The following is a 23,937-nucleotide window of genomic DNA, read 5'->3' as shown; positions in this document are numbered from 1 at the left end:
CTTATAGAGGGCTCCCAAACCTGGCCAGAGGAAAAAGTCAGGTGAGGACTATTAGGATAACAATAATTTGGATTATCAGGGAGCATTGAATCTGCAGCTGAATACAAGGGCTTTAACCTGTGGCCTAGCAGAGTTGCTGACCACAAGGCAGAATAATAGCTAAGCCATCCATTTGTTTATGCTAGGTAACCATTTTAACTGTGTCAACCTTTTTCTGAGGGAAAAGCAGCAAGCGAATATGTGTGAGTCTGTGTGCTGTGAACCAGCTACAGTAAGGAACAAGATAAGATACAGGGGCCCAAAAAGGGTGGAAGTTGGTACAAGCTGAAACAGAAAAAACAGACTGAAATGTGAAAAACAACATGTAATTGGTAAAAGAAACTAAGATAAACATATGTAAAAAGGTGAATGGTGATTGGTGAAGAAGCCTCCAGAATCTTACAGGATTTGGTCAAAGTCTGCCCTTTGACCGAAGAAAAGAAGTCAAGTTCTTAGAGATGCGCTCATAGCAAAAATACATGTAAATGAATGAAATGCACAGGCAGTTCCATGCTAATGAAGCAAACAGTAAACAGAGGTGGAACTTGAGATGGGAGGAGTAATGGTTGAAACATAGGAGGGTAGAATAAATGTTAATGAGTATAAACCAAAGTGCATAAATACAGAGAACACTATTGATCATTGCTGCTCCCTGTATTCTGTCAGTGTGGGAACTCGCCCAAAGCTGTCTTCATTCTATTAAAAAGTTGTTGTGAGCAATGTATGATGGTGTTTGCTTTCTGCTCTTCTCTGGCTAGTAACAGGATCCATGGGTAATTGGACTGTCATCTCCCTAGTCATTGGGTGCTGCATGGAGTTGGGGTCTAACAAGGACCTTGGTTTACCTCATGGAAGCAATGTCAAAATGGATCTGGAAATGAGCAGAGGAGAGTGATTTTTAGATATTAAAGATTTTCCTTTATTTTTTGAGGAGCTAAACTAAGAATAATTTTATAGTCTTTCATAGGCAGAGAGTGCATTCTACTGTGATCGCTTATCTTTTTAAATCTCATTTTTAATGAACTTGTGTGAAGGTGACTAAGCATTAACAGACAAAGCCCAAAGAAACATGATCATACTAGATTAAAATTCTCCTTCCCAAACATTCATGGTTGGAGAGGAAATGACCAGTGGTGTCCTTTCCCATCCATAAGTATTACAGAGAACTGAGGTCATCTAATATGAAGAAGCTCTTAAAAAAAGAGGGGAGTGGGGGGCGGAATAGGAGCTGTCAGACTTATAGGTGGTAAACATATTATTTGGCTTGCCACTTTCACACATCTAATCTTCTCTTTTCAGACACCAGATAATTTTTCTGACACAGACTATCAGGACTGTGGTGTGACCTCTATGAAACAACTTTTTAATGGTTTGCTGCTTTAATTTTGCACAGTTTGTAAGCAGCGTAGGGCATTTTAAGTTTGGAAAATCTCTAGCCTATTTTAAATGCTCTAGGTGGGTTACTTATTCTGCTGAAAAATGCTTTAAGGGTGAGAGGGGAAGCAGAGAAGCCATATTCTATTGAGAAAGCATGAATTCTGAGTGTGGACCTTGAATGATAATTCCAGACTTTCCTGAAGAAATGCAGGCAGAAAAACCACCCATTTTATTTTTATTTTCCTTTAAAGAAATAGCAGAACAAGGAATTTAGTTATTCTTTTTGTTTCAGAATGAGGCAGTGAATCAGGCAATCACTCAAAAAAAAAAGTTGCCCTCATAAAAACATTGGAGTTACAGAAAAGTATGTACTATCTGATCATTCCCTGGAGAGAATGCCTAGAAAGAAATGAGATTACTTCATCATTTTCTACTACCCCCCATCCCATTATCACTAAAGCTTGTACAAGAATATGGGGGAAAGGGATATTTTTGATCTTTTCAGCTCTTAAACGATCTAAAGATTCTGTAAGTTTCAGATGAGTTTGAGGGTGATATTTTTGATGACCCAAAATTCTCAAGATTTTTTCTTATTTTTCTTCAAGTGATCTGCCCTTTCCCTTAAAGTTGTGGAGATGCTATTGAGACATCCCTCACTTTTTTATGGAGTCGTTGTACTTGTCAATGATCAGACCAAAAGAAGGTACAGTTATATCACTCGATTCCCTATAACAATAGTTCTACAAGACAGGAGAATGGAAAATAGTTCTCCTTTAGCCCAATGATACATGATGCTTTTTGACCTTGTTCTTTTGTTTGACTTGGAGGAAATCAATCCTATATTTTATGACCTATTCACTTCCTATTTCCCATAAAACTAAATGCTCTCTCACTTAAATCATGTAATTTCTTTTCTTTCATCTACTGTAAGCAGTTATGGTCCTAAGGGATTTCAATTTCTGAATCACTGTCAAGTTCCCAAACATTTTAGGGTGGAAGAAAAACTTAACCTTAGAAATCATGTATTTTCTACAAGAACAAAATCATGGAAAATTAGGGCTGGAAGAGACCTCTGGGTGTCATATTGTCCAACCCTCTGCTCAAACCAGGATTGTCCCTGACTAAACCATCACCTGCTCTTGAAAATTTCCAAGGATGGTGGTTCCACAAACTCTCTTACCCTATCACTCTCATAGTGAAAAAGTTCTGATATCCAGCCTAAATTTTACTCCCCGCCCCCCTCCACAAGTCACCAGCACAGTATGTGTGAAGGGGATGTGGGTGGTGTGTGTTGGGGGAAGAAGGGGTACATGCATGAAGGGCACACATGCCCCTGCAGCTGCAGGTGGCAAGGGACCCTGTGGGCTATCCTTGGAAAGCATGTGTTTGCTTACCCAAGATGCTGGACTGGTACTAGATGGCAGGGCTGTGTGGTGGTGGCAGGGGCTTAACATGGGGTGGCAGGAAAGGCAGGTGGGTGGGTAGCATTCAAGGCTGCCTGCAGAAAGCCCAGCCCCAGTGGCAGGGCACTGCTGCCCAGCACTACTCATCCACTTTCGCCTTTGCTCTCAGCTGTGGTGGTGGTGGCCAAGAACAGGCTGTGGTTTGGCCTCCAGACCCAGAAGATCAATGATGGCAAAGCCCTTGGCGCACAAGTTGAGGCTGCCCAGTAATGCTGCCTTCTCACTATGCACCACTGCCTTGCCTTTGGGCTGGCTCTTGGCATCCTCCTCTCAGTCTATCATATTCCCTGACAGTATCCACCACAACTGGTGCTGCTACCCAAGGGCTTTTCATCCTGCTGCACTGGAGAGCTACTTTTGATCAGCTCCCGGTGCAGACAGGAGGGTTGGGCTTCGCTGTCCAGCGCCCAGGATCAGGTGCCACCAAATCACCCCAATGGCTCCCATGCAGAATGAGTAGCAGGGCAGGGCATGTATGTGTGTGGCGCCTCCCCCTAACCATGATGCCCTCGGTCATCACCCACAATGCCCACCCCTAAGGCCAGCTTGGCCTGCAGTCACAGAGAATAGTCTGTCTCTATCCTCCATACATATACATTTGATTTCAAAACAATTTTTTCTCATTAAAGTATACTGGGTTATTTAGAAGAGACATATATAGACTCCACCTCAAGAAGCAATATTGACCCTTTATACCCAAGGTGTAAAAAAACTAGTGCAGTATCAAAGGCAGGTGAAATTGATTCAAGGTGCGAGGAAAAATCTTATCTTCAAAATTTTTTAGCCACATTGCCGAGTCCAGATGAGCATGGCCAGGAATATGGTGCTGCAGACATTTCTGTGGTGTCACATGCTGAACATTCAGCTGTCTTCCTGCTACAAGGGAGCAGTGAAGGGTTTTTTTTACCCCTGGATATCTAGGGGTCAAAAAAAAGTACAACCCCCCCAAAAAACACTCAGCAGTGCACATGGGGGCAGTGAGCACCACTCAAAACTGGAACCTGGCTGGCTGGAGCCACACTCCGGATGCCATCCAAGCTCCAAGCAGCAGGATCACCAATGGTGCATCCCCAGGAGGCCCCAGAACTCCAGGTAAGACTGCTGGGGCCAGCCCAGTGCTTGCCCCAGCCTCCTCTACCCCACCCAGGGTAACCTGCCACGCACCAGAGGGTGCATGGCACAGGCATTCACTGGAAACAACTAGCAGCGGCACAAGATGTGCCACTGCTAGTTGTCCCCAAGGAACCAAATGCCCACACTCATGTGGCCCCAGCCATTAAGTTGTGGCCAGTTATCCAGGAGGAAATTCCTGATCTAAGATGTGAGAGAAACTAGGGAATGGCATTGTAACAGAAAGCCCCCTTTTTACATTTACCTTCTGGACATCAAAATAACAGAAGCCCCTTTTTTCTTGCAGCCAAACAACCCCATTTTGTGGATTTCTTTTTCCTTCTAAGTATTGGCAGAGACCTAGCACACTTATTGCATGGGAGTGGCAAGGCTCAGAGCAAGCCACAAAGCTGAAGTGGCTTTCTGTTGAGAAGCCTACAAACTACATCTACATACCAACTGAGCTAAATGTCAGTAAAGAAAAAAAAAAGGACTAAAGTATCCACTTCAAAGACTAAATATATCTTGGTGCTAACCTGACTGACTTACTGTCCCCACTAGCCTTTGATCCTCACTACCTCACATTGCATTTTTATATATTTCTCACAGTGCATTTTTATATTTCATCTGCCTCATCTTTACCATGGCATTTTGTATTTTATATTTTATACTTTAAAATCCTTAAGTTACACCCTGGACCATTGTTAAAAACTACATTGAAATTGTAATTGTAAGGTGATGAAATAAAGTGCTATATTGGGCAGTCCCCTGAATTAATGTGAGTATGAATGACAAACCAAGTATCTCTGGCTGTTAATTGACAATAGCCTAGCTAATTTCTAATCAAGGCAAGAAATTGTTTCCCCGGAACTGAGCACCCACTCTATTGACTATTCCTGTAACCCATGACAATACAGCCCTTAAGTCAATAAGTCTAGGGTGGACTCCTGAAACTTCAGGTACCAGGAGGCAGAGACCCCTGCGACTAACAGCTGTCATGTACTACTCAAAACCCATGTGGGACAGCGATCTCTGGATTGGGCAGCCAAGATGATGCTGGGGGGGCACACAAGTCTGCCGGAAAGGGATAAAAGGCAGTGAAGCAGGACCCTCAGTGGCACTCTCTCATCCAGTACTCAACCTACTGAGACAGAAGGACAAGCAGGTGACCCCTTTCTGGAGAAGACATCACCCTGGAGGAAGCTGACCATTGACAGCAGACTCCAGTGCCCTGGATAGGTATAAACCAACATCAGTGCTACACTACTATTGCAGAAATTGTGTGTGTGAAAGAAAGAAAGTGTGTGTTAAGGTGGCCAGTACCCCTCATAACTCAAAGGTTGCATTTATGATTTTATTGGTAACTTCACATCCCGTACAATAAATTTGAATGTATTATGATCCTGCAAGTTGGTCCTTTGTAGCCAATAGCACAGTCAAGTTGAGAGATAAATGCATAAAAATAATAGTTGTAACTATTAGCAGATAAGTCAATTTAGTGAAGGTATAGGCATCGGGTGAAGGAGGAGATCCCTGTGGGATCCACAGAATAAATGAGAAGATATGAGATCTACCCCCAAAAACATAGAAATAAGCAGAGAAATAGCTGGAGAACGGTCAAAGCTAAATGGGGAAAAGGAGTTGAGAGGGAGATAGTGATCCATTCTAATGAAGTAGAGAGATTAAGAAGCATAAAGATTAAATCTCATCTCTGAAATTCCCAGGGATGACACTTTTAGTGATGTAATAAGGAAAGGCCAAACCAAAGAGGATTCTAATAGTGAGACTACTTTCAATTGCAAGAAAGAGTCTTCAGTAAAAGCATTGTCAAACAGTTTTGTGACAAACTAGTTATTATTGTCCTTCTAAAGGTTAGTGAAAGGAAATATAAAAAGTCATCCTCCTCAATGGTAGTGGGTGTTGTCACTGATAGAGCTGCTGTCCTATTCATGTCCTTCTTTTAAGTGTTTTTAAAATGTAAAGAATGTCTAAAGTTGAATTAGAGCTCCAAGGTAACCAGTACAAAATCAGTCACTATGAAAACAACTTGAGAAATGTTAATACATTCCAGTAACAATTGTGTTATTGAAGCTTCAGTAGAGACTTTACATCTCTGAAGTTCCCTAAAAGTCCCTTATTAAATGCTAGTGCTATTGGAATCAATGTGCCTATAAACTGGTGAAAGATGTAGTGCTTCATATGAAATGAGAAGTGACCCTAAACTGAAACTGAAATGGATGTTCAGAAATTGAAATCACTTTTAAATTAGAAATCTATTAGATTAGAAAGGCTTGATACATAATCTATTAGTTTATATATTTCTTTGTCCTCTGATGTCAGGTATGTCAGACCTTTGCTATGTCAGATTATCTTGCTCACCAATGACTAACCCATACATTTTTAAGAGCTAGTAAGATGCCCAGAAGTCCTGACCCCATGAATTTAGCATCCACAATTGCATTGTGCACCTGATTTTTGTGGACTGATATTTGTGGTTCACAGCAGGAGTCTATGCCTCCATCTAGGAATAAAAGCAAGTATAATAACATTCACTAGGTTTATTTTTGTCACTCATTATAAAAACCAAAGAAGCACTTCATCAAATACTCTGTAGTAGTACAAATATTCCTTTCCAACACTACTAGCTTTCTATTTATGGCTGTATGACTAGTATGAATGTCTTTAAACCAAAAATCATATTCCCTTTGCTTGCAGCATTTATTGTAAATTCTGAATCTGTGCTTATAGAAGATTGCTATCTGAATGGTCGCATAATTACACTGCTAGCACAAAAAATGAAGTGAGTAGCACTGTTCTCCTTGCTGCTATAATAAATTGCATATGATAAATGATACTATGTGTATTAGACTTACACAACCAAAAAAATAATTTGTTTTCTGGAGATAATGATGTAAGGATGCTAAACACATGCAGTGCCTAATCATACTCACTGATGGCACACAGAGCTTTAAATAGACTGGCTTTCTTGAGTACCTGTCTCAAATGCTGACAAATTGATTTGCAGTATCTTGTAGTTTTGACAGTGTGTCAGAATGTGCTTGCATCCCTTTACCTGAATAACTGTATTATTGGTTACCTGATGGCTGACTCTTTAAAAACAGTGAGAAGCCTTACAGAGATACACAGGTGGTATTTGGCCATTTTTACTAGTTCAAGATGAGGAGAGTTCCCTTCAGAATCCTGGTGAGGAAAAGATAATTCTGACTTAATTACCATATAAAGGTCTCCACAGCCTTTGTAGGGAATGGTGTGCTAGACAGAGGCACATCGTGTGCAGAATGTTTATTTCCTAAGTGATTAGTATCTCTCACATTGTTGGAGAGGGTGCAATGGAGTGTTCAAAAGCCCTGCAGAAAGCTAACCTTCATGTGCTCCATAAGAGCTCAACATAGCCTTAGAGTAAATGTACTTAAACTATTTAAGAAGTCAGAGTGATGCATTAGGTCCAGTCCCCAAGTATCTCCATAGGCAATGCACTAGGAAGTGAGACTGAGGCCTCAGTTCTTGGGAGAAAGTACTAGACAGGAGTTGCATATCTTTATGCTGTTCAAACTTGTAACTAGAAGCATAAGTGATTCAGTGGTCACATCCATTCCTAGCAGAGAGGAAGGGGCCAGACTGGATTTGTAACAACAATATGCTGTATTTGCTTATTTGACTCATTTCTCTGACATATTGATCACATCCATTATTTAATCAACACCCTAGTATTCCACTTTTGTTTTTCCTGCCCAGACTACATGAAGGGAGAACAGCATACCAGGGGCAAATATGCATTACAGATTAAAAGAAATTTGTCCCCAGGGAGGAAGGTCGGGGTGGTGAAATGAGGAAACCCTTCTTAGGTATTAGAGTCTCTCTGGCAGTAGATGGAAAAACTTTTAAAGAAAGAAGAAGAATCTTGGAGAAAAGTCCTTATCAATAACACTGGTTGTTTGGCAGGACAGTATGAAATACAGTAAATGGGAGTAGCAAATGGATAGTAACTTGCTAATATCAACAAAAGTTCATGACTTGCATATGGGTTCCCTGAATCAGTCCAAATGCTAAGTGTCAGAATCATGCAGCACTGGTAGATACAGATGTCCCTTCTGATTGGTAAAATTTATTCATATTCTTATGGCTCTGATATTCTGTTCCTGACAAAAAATATGAAATTAACCATAGCAAAACATCAATTTTAGTGTAGTTAACAAAGCACAAAGGGAGTGGGGAAAATTCTGAGCTCGACACTCAGCTCTGCTTTTATGGCAGTGTCAGGTTGATTCTTCTGAATGATGCACAAGAGAGAGTTTCTTTATTTGGAAATCTGAAAATTACTTTTTGAAGTATAACTTCAATGCAGCATTATTTTTTTCCTTGAAAAATCTTATCTTTTCTGGCATATGTGCCTAATTTAACATTATAGCTTTCATTTGTCTTTTAAATAGAAAAGCAGAAGGGTTACCTGAAGTTCACCTCAGTTTCTTTGGCAGCTTTGTCTAAGCTTGCATTAAGAACTATATCATCTGTGTGGATTCGGATTGAATTGGTACATCTAAGTACTCTGGAGCACCAAGTATTTTCTGAAATTAAATTATTGTGTTTAGTCTTGTCTTTTTAGTGCCAAATCCTCTTCTGCTTCCTTCCAAAATGTTATGAATACAGAGCTATATATGCCTTCTCTTCTGCTTGTGCATACTGAGAGAAGCAAAAAAACAAAAGGATACATTGTGGGGCCTAGAGAAGAGATAAGTAAATTTGTATGGTAATTTACAAGAAAGAGTGTCTTCCCTCATGCCTTCCTTTGATCCATGCCCTCTGACTAGTTTGTAGACTGAAACTAATGTGGAAAGCTCATGGGTAAGTGGTTTCTTGAAAAGGTGTGCTGCCAGGGGACCTAGCTGGGGCAGGAGGCATCAGAGAGATGTAGAGTTTCATTGTGGGTGGTTGTTGTCTTTTTCTGGAATCCTAGACTTCAATAGTCTTGGGGACGTATTTTTAAATACATACAGTGATGCAACGATATGTCTGCTGGTAAATCTGCTAATCCATACTCAGATGATTGGCTGTACCCAGTACATCTTTCTTTGCTATTTTAAATTTCCCTTAATCAGACAAAACACTGCCCTGTTATTCACTGTAATGAACATGGCTGGAAATACCAATCAGCTTTTTTCTGCTGGTGCCTAAAAGATACTTTTCTTGTAGTTTTCTTGAATTAGGTTTAATTGTTGGAATCATGAATGTTAATGGAACAGAAGTGGTTGGTACAACAAATCTCAGCATTACCATAGAGTGTCACTTATATGGCAGAAAACAGACACATTTAGAAAGTAAGCAAGAGGTTTATTTGCCCTAGTGAGTCAACTTCAATTTGTTCTCACTGTCATATGGTACGCGCAGCAGATGGATTAGCAATTGACAAACAGAGGCTGGTTTGGGCTGAAAATGCTAGTATCTTTTATCAGTTTGTCTTGTTAAATATATTACATATGTGTAATCTCATTGGAGTCAAAGTCATCTGGTCAGGACCCAGTCTTTACTCTGAGGCTCATTCTCTTAGGTGTCAGATGTCAGCAGTCTGGAGATGGGATCCTGAGGCCCACAGCTCTGCTCCAGTAAGGTGCATGAGATGGGCTGCTGGTATGCCCTCAGTCCATGGTGGCTTCAGGGACCTTTTCCAGGGGATGGGGACAGGGATGGGGATTCCTCTCAGGGAAGAGAAGAAGAAGGAGCCCAGGTGGGACAGGGAAGGATAGAAAGAAAGAGAAGGAGGACCCTTTGTTACTCTCAAATCCCTGCTTTTGTATTCTCCCTCCCTCCTGAGGACTCTTCATCCATGGCTATCTCTGGTTGGTTGTCTCTCTGTAGTCACATGTCCATATAGCCTTCTGGGCCTTCTCCTAATTTGGTCTGTTCCCCCAAAACCGGGACTCAGGCCCCCCTGCTTCTCTGGGGCTTTGTAGCTGGTGTCACATATCTTATGTTATTGGTAGTGTGTTTTGGGAATTGTGTTACAGGAAGTGTTACATACTTCCTCAGTTCTCAGGCTGTGTGTCCTTGTTATGTTAGACAACCTGACTGCCTTGAAGGCTGTGATCTTGTGTTATGGCATGTCACCCTCAGTTCTCAGACTGTCCATCCATTGGTCTTCTCATGCTAGACAGCCTGTCTGCTTCTGGGGGCTATGAGAAACTGTGTGTGAAACCCAGGATCTTACAAATCAATTAACCCTTGCTGCCCATCATAAACCATCCTAATGCATATATCTATACCTATAAGCCAATTCCCAAAATCAAACCTTTAAATGCCATTTCCAAGACAACAGATAATATCCAGATTTTTTTTCCATCTGCAGTATGTGCACTGTGTTGTTTTCTTGCTGTCATTTGTGTTTATAGGAATTGTATCTTTTAAATCATGGAACTAGTTCTTAACTGCCCCAACTTTACTGAGATAGGTTTCCCTAGTAAGACAGTAAAAAGAGCACAACCCGTTGTATAAACATGAACTAATCTTATATAATTGTTTTTTCAGTGTCCATTGTAGAGACAGATCACCTTTAAAAACATTTCTCTTCATTTACCCGCTCCCACCCTCCCAGTTATGGGATATATAGTTATGTCTCTTTCTCTCTCATATATATAAAGCCATGGTCTTCAACCCTTTTATGGTGGAGATTACTATTTGAATGTAAAGGGCACCCCAGGATCTACCAAATCCCCCACTCTCATCCCCCACCTGCCTGCCTCCCACCCCACCCCCTGGCAGTGAGATATTTCCAAGGGAACAACAATAGAGGATTTGTTTAAGGTAAGAATTTCCCTCCTTTCCCCGCCCTGCTCAGGGGCACAAACCCTCCCCACCTGCCACTGCCCCTATTGTTCCAGTAAGAAGAGCGCCACTGCTGCTTCATGTAGGCTCAACCAGGACAGCAGCAGCAGGCAGGCAGGATCCCCAACCCTGCATCCATTTCCAGAATCTGCTCCCTAAGCCCCACCCCTGTGCACCTGGACAAGCTGCCTGGGCTCTGACCCCACTCACCCAGTGGCAGAGAGCATGGTAGGGCATGCTAGGGCACAGGGGGGCAGGGGTTATTCTACTCACCCAGCCTGGCCCGGGTGGCAGGGAGCATGGCTCAGCCTAGCCATGCCACTTGCATCCTGCTTTTGCCCTGTGGGGTCAGGCCAACTCTCAGGATCTCAATATTCCACTCTGAGACAGGAGTGTGTGACACAACTGCACATATATAAACACACAAATCAATTAGGTGTATACACACACACACTACCAACTCAGGCACATACACTTCCAAACCAGCCTAGGCATGTGCATACCTATCACCAGTTCAAGCACATACACCCCAAAAGTTAGACACAGATCACTAATTCATATATCATGCACACAATGACATATATATATATATACACCCCCCCCCAGTTCACACACATACAACCCACCTGCACATACACACAGGTAAGTTCCTAACTTGGATGGTACACTATGTATGTGTGTGCTTTGGGTAGCTGAGATACTTGGGGGAAGGTTCAGGTGAGAGAGAGAGTTAAAATGTAGGGAGTGAAAGTTGCCAGAACTGGGATTAGAACTGGTTGACTATAGAGAAGCTAGCTGAGAAATGGGTTTACTTAAGGTAGATTGGAGCTGGAAACTGAGGCAGATAGCTGAGATATTGGGAGGTGGGGGAAGATAAGTTGTAGCAAGGAGGAGATGGCCAGGAAAGAGAGGGAGAGGCAGAAACCTGGGACCTTGGGGATGGAAACAAGCTGACAGCTTAGAGATTGGGGGGGAGGGCAGATAAGTGGAGGCTAAGAGGAGACAGCCAGGAAAGAAACTGAGGCAGAAACCTGGTTGCTCAAGGGAAAATGAAAAGGCAGTGGGGATAAGACAGTGGCAAAGAAACAGGGGGGTTGGAGGCAGAGAGGAGCTCAGGACAGGTGTTGGAGGTGGCAGTGAGCCAGAAGCAGGAGAGGAAGAAATGAGACAGAAGTTAGAGGGGCGAGGAGCAGAGATTGGAGTAGGGCCAAACAATAGTAAAGTAAAACCCAACTTAGGGGTCCAAATAACAATTTTATTAAACAAATAACACACTACACAGCCCCATGAAGTTATTGGTTCACTCACACACCCACATCCACCCACCCACACACACACACACACATACAAGCACCCACAATGGCAGCAGGAGAAAGAGACCCAGCAGAAGGGCTGGAATCCAGGTGGGGAAGAGAAGCAGAGTCCAAGTCCTTGGTTGAAGAGGGGGTAGGGGTCTATAGCTACCTATCCAGCCTGGAAAGGAGTCCTTGTCCAGTAGGTGTTGTCCAGAGGGGGGTCGCCAGGAGGGCCTCTGGGTGGATAGGTGGTGTGGCATAGTGCTGGTCCAGATGGAGAGGGCATCCCCAGGAGTCAGCCTTCACTACTGCTTTTATGGGGCTGGCTACCTCTGATTTTCTATGGGGAGGTCCTGTCCAGGCAAGGTCAGTCCTGTTCCAGAGGCCTCCAGGTGTTCTTACGGAGCATGTGCAGCGTGGCACAATGGTGGGTTGCCTAATCTTTTGTTTCTTGAATGCAGATGGGTGGTTCCAAGGGCTGGGTCGTTGGTCCAGGTATTGGTCTTGATGGTTCAGTCATTCAGAGGGAGCTATTTTTAGACCTTCTGCCATTGTCCCTCAAGCACTCTAATTCATCCACATTCATTCAGGAATCAAGTTACATAGGAGAGGGAGGTGTGAGTCATGAGTTACACAATGGGGCCTGGGGACAGGATGGAGACTTGACAAACAAAATGGAAATATGACATCACATGCTAACTTATATATGTAGGCCTAAATCATATAGTACCAGTAAAACAGTAATATAGAACGGTAAAAATCAATATAAACATAATAATTATACAATATAAAGAGGGAGAAAAAACAAAACAAATACAACTTGCTACCAAAATAAAATGCTGTAGCTCATCCTGTATCTTACCTCACTTATACTTATCTATAGGGAATAGAGACCGAAAGAAAAAGTCAGAAATGATTGGAGAACGGGAGGGAATGCATTTTAAAAGAAAAAAAAAGGAAAAACTGGGGGTTTTGCTACACTGCTGTGATCCGGATGCTCGTATATGCCCCTGTTCTCAATCATGGAGCCTCTGACAGTCAATCTCAATCGGGGGGCAGGGGGGAAGCTGAGTGTGCTTGTGCTCAGACCCCTCCAACTGAGATTGACTGTCAGAGGCGCCATGATTGACCAGTCAATTGAGATTGACTGTTTGGTAACCACTGATATAGAGAGTTGGACAACCACATTAGCCTATTCCCCCCTGTCTGTTCAGTGTGTGCATTTCAAATAATTAAAGAGATTACTTACAGGTTCTGGGAACAATATCAAATGTGATAAGACTACAGCTCTGCTTCTCGCCCTTGGACTCAGGTAAACAATACTATCAGCCAGAAATTTAGTCCTGACTTATAATTAGTTTATTAAAGGTAAACCCAATAGATAGATAGATAGATATATCTAGATCTAGTTCCCCCTGAAGTCCCCCATCCTAGATCTATCTATCTGTCTTGCAGTTTGACCTTTAATATATCTAGCTATCTATATGAGAGAGAGATCTATGTATCTTCATGTGTATACAGACACACACACATCATATATATCCATACATGTATATGTGTGTGTGTATACACACATGATGCATGTGTGTGTGTCTGCCTCCATGTTTGTTTGTGTGTATGTAGGGACATTTTTATGTGCTCTGTCTCCACAATGGAGGCTGAAGAAACAATTATGATGAGATTTGACTGACTTATGTACAATACCTTTTAAGCTTGCTAGATCTTGGTGTTTTATGTTATAACCATAGACAAACAAACAAAGGGTTGGAAATGAATTCCATTGGAGTATATCTAACAAATGAAAACACATTACAAAAAGTCAAAAATCAAAACAAGCAAACAACCCCCTCCAAAAAAACACCAATGAATACAAGACCTCATTCTGGAAAAGCCTATTGTCTACCATTCCCCACTGCCAAATAATTTATCTTCACTCACTATCACTTTATGTTTCCCACACTTCATTACTATGTAATTTGTGTAATCAAACAGATGTGTTTAAATATCTGGGAAATACACATATTGTGTGGTAGTGGACTAAACTCTAGCATTCTATTTATTCTTCTCCTTAACAATGTAAGCCTTCCTGTAACATAGAGTTGGAGGGTCCGATTCACCCTGGTGTAACACAATTCACTTCAGTAGAATTACACTGTGGATCAATTAGGTCTGGAATGAGTAGGCTATTACCCATGCTCTCTATGAGTAACCATTAGTGTGCTTTGTGTAGCAGCAAACTTATTTTCCCAAACCATTCTGCATATTTCTCTAACTACCTTTATTCACAGTTTAATGCTTCAGTTCTAGCCCGCCTATTTCCTGAAAGTTTTGAAAGACATTAAAAACTGGGAAGTGCATTGAATAATATTCAAACCTTGGAATGTCTTGGGCTGTAGCCTCTATTTGCTATGGAAGTGAAAATGCTATCTTGCTGTTGAAGCATTTAAATTATATTTTAGCTGATATTGCTCTTGAATCAAAGCCACAAAGTAGTCTGGAAAGGCATGTATCTGTCTTGTGAGAGATGGCAGGCACTACTGCCATTGTCTATGCTTCTGCTGCTTCCCACTGGCTGGTATTAGCTGCAGATCATAAGCTTTTGACAAACAAAAAATGGAAAGTGAATTAATATTGTGAGTTATATTTCAGGTGTCACTGATGAAGCATAACAGCACCATTCAAAATACTCATAATATTTCCTTTCTGCTTTTCCTTCCTTGAGTAAATGCTTATGACTATAAAGGTCAAGAGATTAGCAAGTCTTGAAGGTGAAATCCTGCATTCAATCACAATCCTACTGTGTGTTGTGTTTTCAGCAGCAAGTGAATAGAGTTGAGTAGGGAGGGAGTTTATGGCTGGGGGACTTCAGGGAGTACCTAAAGACCCTGCAGTGTGGAGGTCTTGGTGAGATGTAGTGGGGGCACACACTGTGTGGTGCAGGAGGGATGGCCAGCACAGTGCTGTTTGTGGTCTGTGGGTGTTCAGCTCCCAGCCACTTAGAAGTGTCTGAGAAAGTAGGGCAATAGACTAGTTACCTCAGGTGTCTATACATGAAAGCACAGAGCCTGGGAAACAAGCAGGAAGAATTGGAGGTCCTCGCATAGTTACAGAACTATGAGTTGATTGGAATAACAAACTTGGTGGGATAACTCACGTGACTGGAGCACTGTCATTGATGGGTATAAACTGTTCAGGACAAAAAGGCAGGGGAGAAGAGGAGGAGGAGTTGTGCTATATGTAAAGAGCTGGTTGATTTCTTAGAGCTCCAATATGAAACTAGAGACAGGCCTGTTGAAAGTCTCTGGATAAAGTTAAAGGGAAGAGCAACAAGCGTGATGTCATGATGAGGGTCTGCTACAGACCACCAGACCAGGAGGATGAGGTAGATGAGGCTTTCTTCAGACAACTGGTAGAAGTTTCCTGATCACAGGCCCTGCTTATCATGGGGGACTTCAATCACACTGACATCTGTTGGGAGAGCAATACAGTAGTGCACAAGCAACCCAGAAAGTTTTTGGTGAGCACTGGGGACAACTTACTGGTACAAGTGGTGGAAAGACCAATGAGGGGCCATGATTTTCTTAACCTGCTGCTCACAAACAGGGAAGAATTGGTGGGGAATGTAGAAGTGGGTGGCAATTTGAACAGCAGTACCCATGAGAAGATCCTGACCACAGGAAGAAAGGAGAGCAGCAGAGTATGAATCCTGGATTTCAGAAAAGCAGAATTTGACTTCCTAAGGGTAGGATCCCTTGGGACATGAATCTGAGGGGGAAAAGAGTCCAGGGAAGCTAGTTGTATTTTAAAGAAACCTTATTGTGGGCACAGGAACAAACCATCCCAATGTGCAGGAAGAATAGTAAGTATGGAAGGTGACCAACTTGGCTTAGCACAGAAATCTTTGGTGAGCTTAAACAAAAAAAGGAAGCTTACAAGAAGTGGAAGCTTGGACAGATGACTAGGGAGGAGTATAATATTTTTTCTTGGGTATGGAGGGATGACATCAGGAAGGTCAAAGTACATTTGGAGTTACAGCTAGCAAGGGATGTGAAGGGTAACAAGAAGGGTTTCTACAAGTATGTTAATAACAGGGTCAGGGAAAGTATGGGTCCCTTATTGAACATGGGAGGCAACCTAGTGACAGAGGATGAGGAAAAGGCTGAAGTACTCAGTGCCTTTTTTTACCTCATTTTTTCCCAGGCAAGGTTAGCTCCCAGACTACTGCATCTAGCACCACAGTTTGGGGAGGAGGTAGAAGCCAGCACCGCTTCCCTTGGAAGTTGGTTCCAGATCCTAGCTGCCCTAACTGTGAAGTAGTTCTTGCGGATGTCTAATCTAAACCTACTCTCCAACAACTTGTGGCCGTTATTCCTTGTTATGTCAGGGGGTGCTAGGGGAAACAAGGTCTCTCCCAAACCCTTCTGGTCCCCCCTAGTGAGTTTATAGACAGTCACCAGGTCCCCCCTCAGCCTTCTCTTGTGAAAGGCTGAACAGGTTCAGGTCCTGCAGTCTCTTATTGTAGGGTCTGCCCTGTAGTCCCCGAATCATTCAGGTGGACCTCCTCTGCACCCTCTCAAAGTTGTCCACATCCCTCCTGAAGTGGGGTGCACAGAACTGGACACAGTATTCCAGCTGTGGCCTGACCAGTGTTGCATAGAAGGGGAAGATCACCTCCTTGGCCCTGCTAGAGGTGCACCTGTGGATGCACTACAAGGTCCGGTTAGCCCTGCCAACCGTGACCTCACATTGTCAGCCCATATTCATCTTGGAGTCAATAATGACTCCAAGAACCCTTTCTGCCTCCGTGCTCTCAAGGAGGGAGTTTCCTATCTTATAAGTGTGCTGCTGGTTACTACTGCCCAAGTGCAGCACCCTGTACTTGTCAGTGTTGAAGCGCATCCTGTTTTTGCTAGCCCACCCCTGTAATCTATCCAAGTCTTGCTGCAGTCTTTCCCTCCTTACTAGTGTGTTCACCTCACCCCGAATTTTGGTATCATCAGCGAATTTAAACAGGTTGCTTTTCACCCCATCGTCCAAATCGCTGATAAAGAGATTGAACAGTGTGGGCCCAAGGACCGAGCCCTGGGGGACTCTGCTGCCCACTTCTCCCCAGGTTGAATATGACCCTTCCACCACCACCCTCTGAGTGCGACCCTTCAGCCAATCTGCAATCCATCTGACTGTGTAGGCATCAATGTCACAGTCACCCAATTTCTTAATGAGGATGGGGTGGGAGATGGTGTCAAAGGCCTTGCTGAAGTCCAGAAAGACTACATCCATGGCAACACCTGCATCCAAAGCTTTTGTGACCTGATCATAAAAGGCAATCCAGTTGGTCTGTCTGACATGACCTGCCCCTAATGAAACTGTGCTGGTTGCCCTTGAGCATCATCTCTGAGGCTGGCCCATCACAGATGTGCTCCATGAAGATCTTCTCAAAGAGTTTCCCTAGGATTGAGGTAAGACTGACAGGTCTATAGTTGCCTGGGTCCTTCCTCCTCCCTTTTTTAAAGATGAGGACCACGTTGGCTACCTTCCAATCATCCGGCACCTGGCCCGAGCACCACGAGCGCTCATAAAGCTGTGCCAAGAGATAGTACCCTCCTTCCACCGGGTGTACACCGCCTTTCTGGTGATCAGGCATTCCTGGATGCCCTTGGTGAGCCAGGGGGTATTTCAGGCACTCCTTCCCCACTTGTTTTTTGTTGGGATTGTCACCCCTTGGGCCCTGAGTATCGTCTCCTTAAGGAACAGCTACTCATCTTGGGCACTGAGTTCCTCTGCCCTTGAGAACCCCAGTGCCTCTCCCACTAATCTCCTCAATTCGTTGAAGTTGGCCCTCTTGAAGTCTAGGGCTATTGCCTTGCTGCTGGCCCTTGACACCCTGCGCTGGATGGTAAACTCCAGCAAGCAATGATCACTATCACCCAGGTGGTCAAGGACCTGGAGACCCCTGTGGCCAGGACCAGGTCCAACAGGACATTTCCTGGTGGTGTGCCTATTCCTAAAGCTACCTGAAAATTAAAGACAAAATGATGTTCTTATTTCTGTAAGAACACAGTGAGCTCTGATGGGACTAGATCTAGAACTAGCAGGTCAGGGAATGAAAGAGAAGAGTTGGTGTTTTCTTGTGTTTTGGGGTTTTTTTAAGCCAGGACAGATGGGATGTTAAGAAAGCAGAGAAAAGTGCAAATTCACACAAAAAGCATCTAGTGAGGAATATTTATAAGTAGAGAACTGATTTCATTATGGCTGTTAAGCAGTTACATAAAGAAACACCTTGACTGGAAAAAGAGAACAAAAGGTAGAAAAAGCTTACACAGAAAATACCTGCTATCCACAGCTGTTCCTGAATAACTGGCATACCCTGATGGCGATAACTGTTATCCATGCTGGGTAATCCAATATATTATACTGCATTTGACTCAAATTCTGCCACCAGTTAGACCCATGTAGCTGTACTGACTTCAAAAGAGGCATACATGTAGTTGGAGGTAAAATTCAATTGTTGAATTAATTCCATGAAGCATTTCCAGCAAGAAAGCCAAAATTATTAAAATCTTCACTGAGAAGGAAACAGCCCTTCCACAGCACATTCTATCATTTAGATCAAATGAGTACAAGGTAAAATGCCCAAGCCTTATTTTTACTACTCACTGGGTTCATCTACATGTGCTATTAAATGTGACTCATATTTCAGCACATCAGCTGCTCCCAGATGGAGCATCTTCATGTGTGCCTGGGACCACAGCAGTTTGATCCAGGTCTAAGAAGTCCAGAGCTGGCAGCAAGCTCAGGGGGTTAGCCCCAGGCCCTGCATGGTGGCACCAGGCAGCAGAGAGAGGCTGGCTGGGGCATGAGAGTGCTGAAACTGTGGAACTGTGTGGCTGCCCCCCTGAGCCTGCTGCCAACCTGAGGCTGCTCTACACCAGCTCAAAATGCAGGGGTCACAGTCACTGTCCATACCTGTGTTCCCGAACAGTAAATGAGTCTGCCATATGATAGCACTGTATACGACAGTACTCTTATAGCAGACTTAATGAATTTACTGTGCCCCAATACTGGTGGATGTACAGACATTGACTTTTTACTATGGAGCTAACTAGTCAACACTGCAGTAAAGTGTGCATGTACAAGCACACACTGTGTAATTTGCCTTCAGTTAACTTCTGTCCCTCACTCTGCCCATGCGTGTATAATTCTCAATAATTCTTTGGATCTCTCAAAAAAAGAAGTGACAGGTATTACTGCAAAATACTTCTCTCCAGTGTTTTCATGACTGTCTAAGTCAGGGGTTGGCAACCCCCGGTATGAGTACCAAGCATGGCATGCAAAGCCATTCTGCTTGGCATACCATGGCCAGCCCGGCTCTGGGTAGCTGCTGCCAGTGATGGAGCCTGGGCTGCTCCCAGCAGGGCTTGCTGCATCCCAGCTACCTGCTGGGAGCAGCCTGGGCTCCTGGCTGGCAGTAGCTCCTCAGAGCCAGGGCCAGCTGGAGCTGGGAGGCTGCAAACAGCTGTGCTGGGCTCTGGGCTCTGGCATGAGCTCCATATCAGCACATGCACGCATGCCTTGGAGCGGGCAGTGGGGGGGTGGGGGGCTGAGGCAGCACAGCCCCGGTCTCTTCCCCACTCCCAGCACAGAGGTGATAACAGGGTTCCAGAGCCTGGCACAACTGTTTGTAGCCAGCCTGGGCTCTGGACAGATGCAGCAAACAGCAGACAGGCTCCAAACAGCTGTGTCAGGCTCCACAGCTCTGGCATCAGCTCCATTCTGGCGGTGACTGCATGTGCACCTCAGAGCAGACGTGGGGGGGGGGGGGCAACAAAATTGGCATCATGGACAGCCTTGACCATATTGGCCCCATTGTCAGTGACCATGAGCCCATGGGTGAGTTCGGTCTGCCCAACAAGCCACCCCTGTACCATGCGGTTCATGGCCACCATGATCTCCCTTGCTGTGTGGGATTCATCCAGCACCTTGGCTTGGAGGAGAGCCTACTGATGGCCTGACTGTTTGCACCAGTGGCATGATTCCCACCCCAGCTGCTCCAAATGTCAGAGGTGAAGTGCAAGGCTACCTGCAGCCCTGCCTTGTGCAGCACCTCCCTCAAGTACTCCCTGCATGCCTCATACAGGAAGGGCACCACCATCCTGCTAAAGGTGGTGCATGTGGGCACTTGGTAAGATGGGCCATGAGTGCCATGAGCTGCCTGAACCCTGGCCACTCAACTAGGGAGAAGGGCTGGTCCTCCAGAGCAAGCATCAGCCCAATGGTTTGGGTGATCTCACTCACCTTGAGAACATGCCCCCCCACATTTACAGCTTTCCCCCACCACTCCAGGGTGGCCTGCCTCTGCTCTGGGGGGCTTCGGAACTAACAGGGGACTTCACTTTGGGCACACTTGCACTGGTGCCAGACTAAACAGGAAGAAGGGCATGGGGGTGCTTCCTCTTGAGATGCAGTAGCATCACTGTGGTGGTGATGTGTTTCACCTCCTTGCCTCAGCTGATCTGCCTTTGGCAGTGCTGGCAGATAGCAAACCTGGGATCATCTGCCAGCTCAAAAAGCTCCCACACTATGCTACTAACCTCCTTCTGGGTTGAGGGTGGGGATACTGCCTTATTCCCCTCCTCAGCAGGCTGAGGCACAACAGCAGGAGGAGCTGCCTCAGCTGAGCCACTTGCCTGAGCCTCCAAAACCTCAACTTCCTCCAACGTGCTGCTTTCCAGAGAAGATGACCTGAGTCTAGGGGAACTTTGTGGGGTGTGGAGCACAAATTCTGATTCCCGCCTCAGTCCCCAGAATTGCTTAAGCCAGGGTGCTTAGGTCCCCTGGTTCCAGCTCCTCCTCTGGGAGTGGAAGGCTCACACTGGGAGATGACTTTGGGGTGGAGGAGACAGTTATTCTGCTGCTGGTGCCTCTTTCTGGAGTTAGGGGAGGTGGTGCAGGTATAGGGACATCAGGTACAGGTACTGCTTCCACCTCCTTGCTTCCACTAGCAGCAGAAGCCTCATGGCTGCTTGGGAAGAGAATGCATCTATGTTGGATGGGGGGGACTTGCAACTCTAGCTCTCCCCCTACCCCCTTTCCCTCCCCATCCAGAAGACCTGGCACCTGCCTTTCCAGCACGCTTCATATTAATCTTTTCTGTGCTGCAAAAGGTGCTTGACTCTGTGTGTCTGACTTCTTCTGGGATTTTCTTTTGGGATGTGCAATTAGTTTGCTTTGTGTTGTGTGTAGTGGACTGTGGCTTGCTGATAAATCTGATTATTGCATATTAATAATAACTATGGTGTGTGTTATTCTTCTGTAATATATGACTGACTTCTCCTTTTGCTTCTTCTAAGACACTGAGTTCTGTGTTGTATGTGTTAATCTCAATCTGAATCTCTACCTTACTTCTTCTGTGTTGTCTTTAGTCTGTGTGTAAACTAAGTATAATAATATTAATATCTAATAACTATATGTAATCTGATTCTGAATCTCTTCTTCTTCTATGAATATCTTACTTGGTATATGATGTGTGAGTGTGTGTAATGTGTGCTTCCTTACACAGTGATGGATCACGCTGCCAGGGAAAACACTGAGGTTTCTTTTTTTAAAGTATTGCAAAAAAAAAAAGAATGAACAAATATAAATTGACAGAGATTAACTGGACAAGTAGTAAACTAGAGATATGCTAAGATAAGATAAACTATATCTTATCCAATCCTTTCTAACAGCAGAAAGTAGCATGCCACTGACTAGGAAGCCAGGGCAGTAGCCACAGTACCTTTTGAGATGCTGTTGCTTGGGCAGAAACAGCTCAGGAAAGGGACAGAAAAGCCTGCACACAAGGGCTGTTATGCTGTTTCTATATCCCACACACTGTGATTGGAATAGCAGTCAGGGAGAAATCACAGTCACTGGCCAGCTAGAGATATCAGTCATTCCCCCTCTGTTTCTCCTCCCCGATTCTCCTCCCTTTTCTACGTTTCTTTTTCCCCATAAAGACCGCCTTCCAAATCTCCAAATTTCTGAATCTCTTCTGAGTCTTCAGAGGCTCCAAATTGATTCAGAAAGTTTTAAGCTTCTAGTGATTTGATTCAGATTTGGAGCGTTGCCCTCAAAATCAGGCTGAATCTTCTCTGAATTGAATCGCAAACCAAAGCTTTGCACAGTCCTAGCAGGAAGGTCAACTCTCATCTAAGATACCATTTCTTGGAGTTGCACTGGATAGATCCATTCAATTTAAGCCAAACTGTGACAGGAAAAGTCTTCTCTGGCTCAGTGCTTACTGGAAATCTGGAAGTGCTTTGGGATTTTCATGCCTCACTGATTAATCTGAATCTATTTATTTGTGGATACGTAAAAGCTTATGGCTAACACACTGCCTGCCCACAGTTAGTTGAGATTGTAAATGTTTCCTAGTTGTTAACATATGAACATGTTCAATGTTCATGAGCCCATGTTCAAATGAGCCCATGTTTAAAAGAATCACTTCTTGATACCAATACATTTTTACCCACTTTTATAAACTCCCATTTGGGGAAGCATGTAGAACAATACCTATCAATTATCATAATTCCTGATACTTTTTAGAAATTAATCAACAATCAGCAAGCAATTAATTTAAAATAATTAATATTCACACAGATTCCTTTATATCAGTTGGTTGCCTTTGCTGGTGGTGTTCATGGAATTTACTGACTTAAGGACAGACGGTAGTAAATGAAATACAGTATCCTGAGCACTTATCACAAAAGAGATATGCATCAGTACCATGAAGTATCTGCCCTTCTGTTACAAGAACTTGGATTCAATTTATGAATCATAAAATCACAAAAAATTAAGGTTGGAAGGGAGCCCAGGAGGTCATTTAGTTCAAGCCCCTGCTCAAAGCAGGACCACCAACAACTAGATCATTCCAGCCGCATGTTTGTCAAGCTGGGTTTTAAAAACCTCCGGGGACAGAGATTCCATTATCTCTCTAGGTAAGCTGTTCCAGTGCTTCACCATCTTCCTAGTGAGAAAGTTTTTCCTAACATCCAACCTAAACCTCCTTTGCTGTAACTTGAGACCACTTCATTTTGTCTTTAATTTTCAAATAGTTTTAGGAATAGGCACACCATCACCCATTACTTATGGGTATTGTGGTATTGTTCATGTAAACACAAAGCAGCATCAATCATGACTTTCCAGGTTAACATTTAAGTAGTGCAGAGAACTACAGCATGTTTTAGACAGATTTATTCAAATTTTTCTGGGGAATTTTGGGCACTCAAGTTACCAGGCATGACGGGTGCCTCCTGGGTCTGGGGGGGCACTTGGGATCCTGCCAAGGCTGATCACCGAGCCAAAGGGTTGCCGGGGGCAGGGGGCATCCTTTGAAATACCTCTATTATCTGTATTCATCCTGTTTTTCAGATATTAGGATCTTCCACTTTTGGAACTTGTTTCAGCTAACTATCTAAGTTTCCTTCTCCTCCCCTATTCTGTGAGCATAAGGCCACTGTTTAATTTTCTTTTCTTTCTTTTTATTTTCCCTCTCTAGCTTCTTATTGTGGGCTGAATAAGTAGGTATGTGCTTTTAAAAAAACCCAGGATCTATGAGTTTTGAGATCTGTTGTATGTTTTAAATTATTTAACATAATAAATATACATTTGTTATAAGTCATATATAACAGCAACATATGTAACAGCAACAAAGAAAGGTATTGTTACTCACCAGTTGGTAGCTGCTTGGATTCAGACTGGAAGCTTAAATAAATTCTCAAAGAATCTTAAGTCCTCAGTTGCAGTAACATTTTAAAACCAATTCAGAAAAAGTAAAA

The 23,937-nt window shown here is 43.6% G+C and overlaps 1 long non-coding RNA gene across 1 annotated transcript; it reads left to right on the top strand.

The window, feature by feature from the left end:
* The first annotated feature begins 4,742 nt into the window (after positions 1-4,742).
* LOC109324400 lies at positions 4,743-23,690 on the top strand. Its single transcript, XR_002104932.1, has 3 exons — positions 4,743-5,275; positions 12,583-12,589; positions 23,681-23,690. It is a non-coding gene; the product is annotated as an uncharacterized LOC109324400 (long non-coding RNA).
* The last annotated feature ends 247 nt before the right edge of the window (positions 23,691-23,937 follow it).

Source organism: Crocodylus porosus, unplaced genomic scaffold (genome assembly GCF_001723895.1).
Source record: "Crocodylus porosus isolate Cpor-Errol unplaced genomic scaffold, CroPor_comp1, whole genome shotgun sequence".
NCBI lineage: Eukaryota > Metazoa > Chordata > Crocodylia > Crocodylidae > Crocodylus > Crocodylus porosus.
This window is presented reverse-complemented; position numbering and strand designations above follow the sequence as displayed.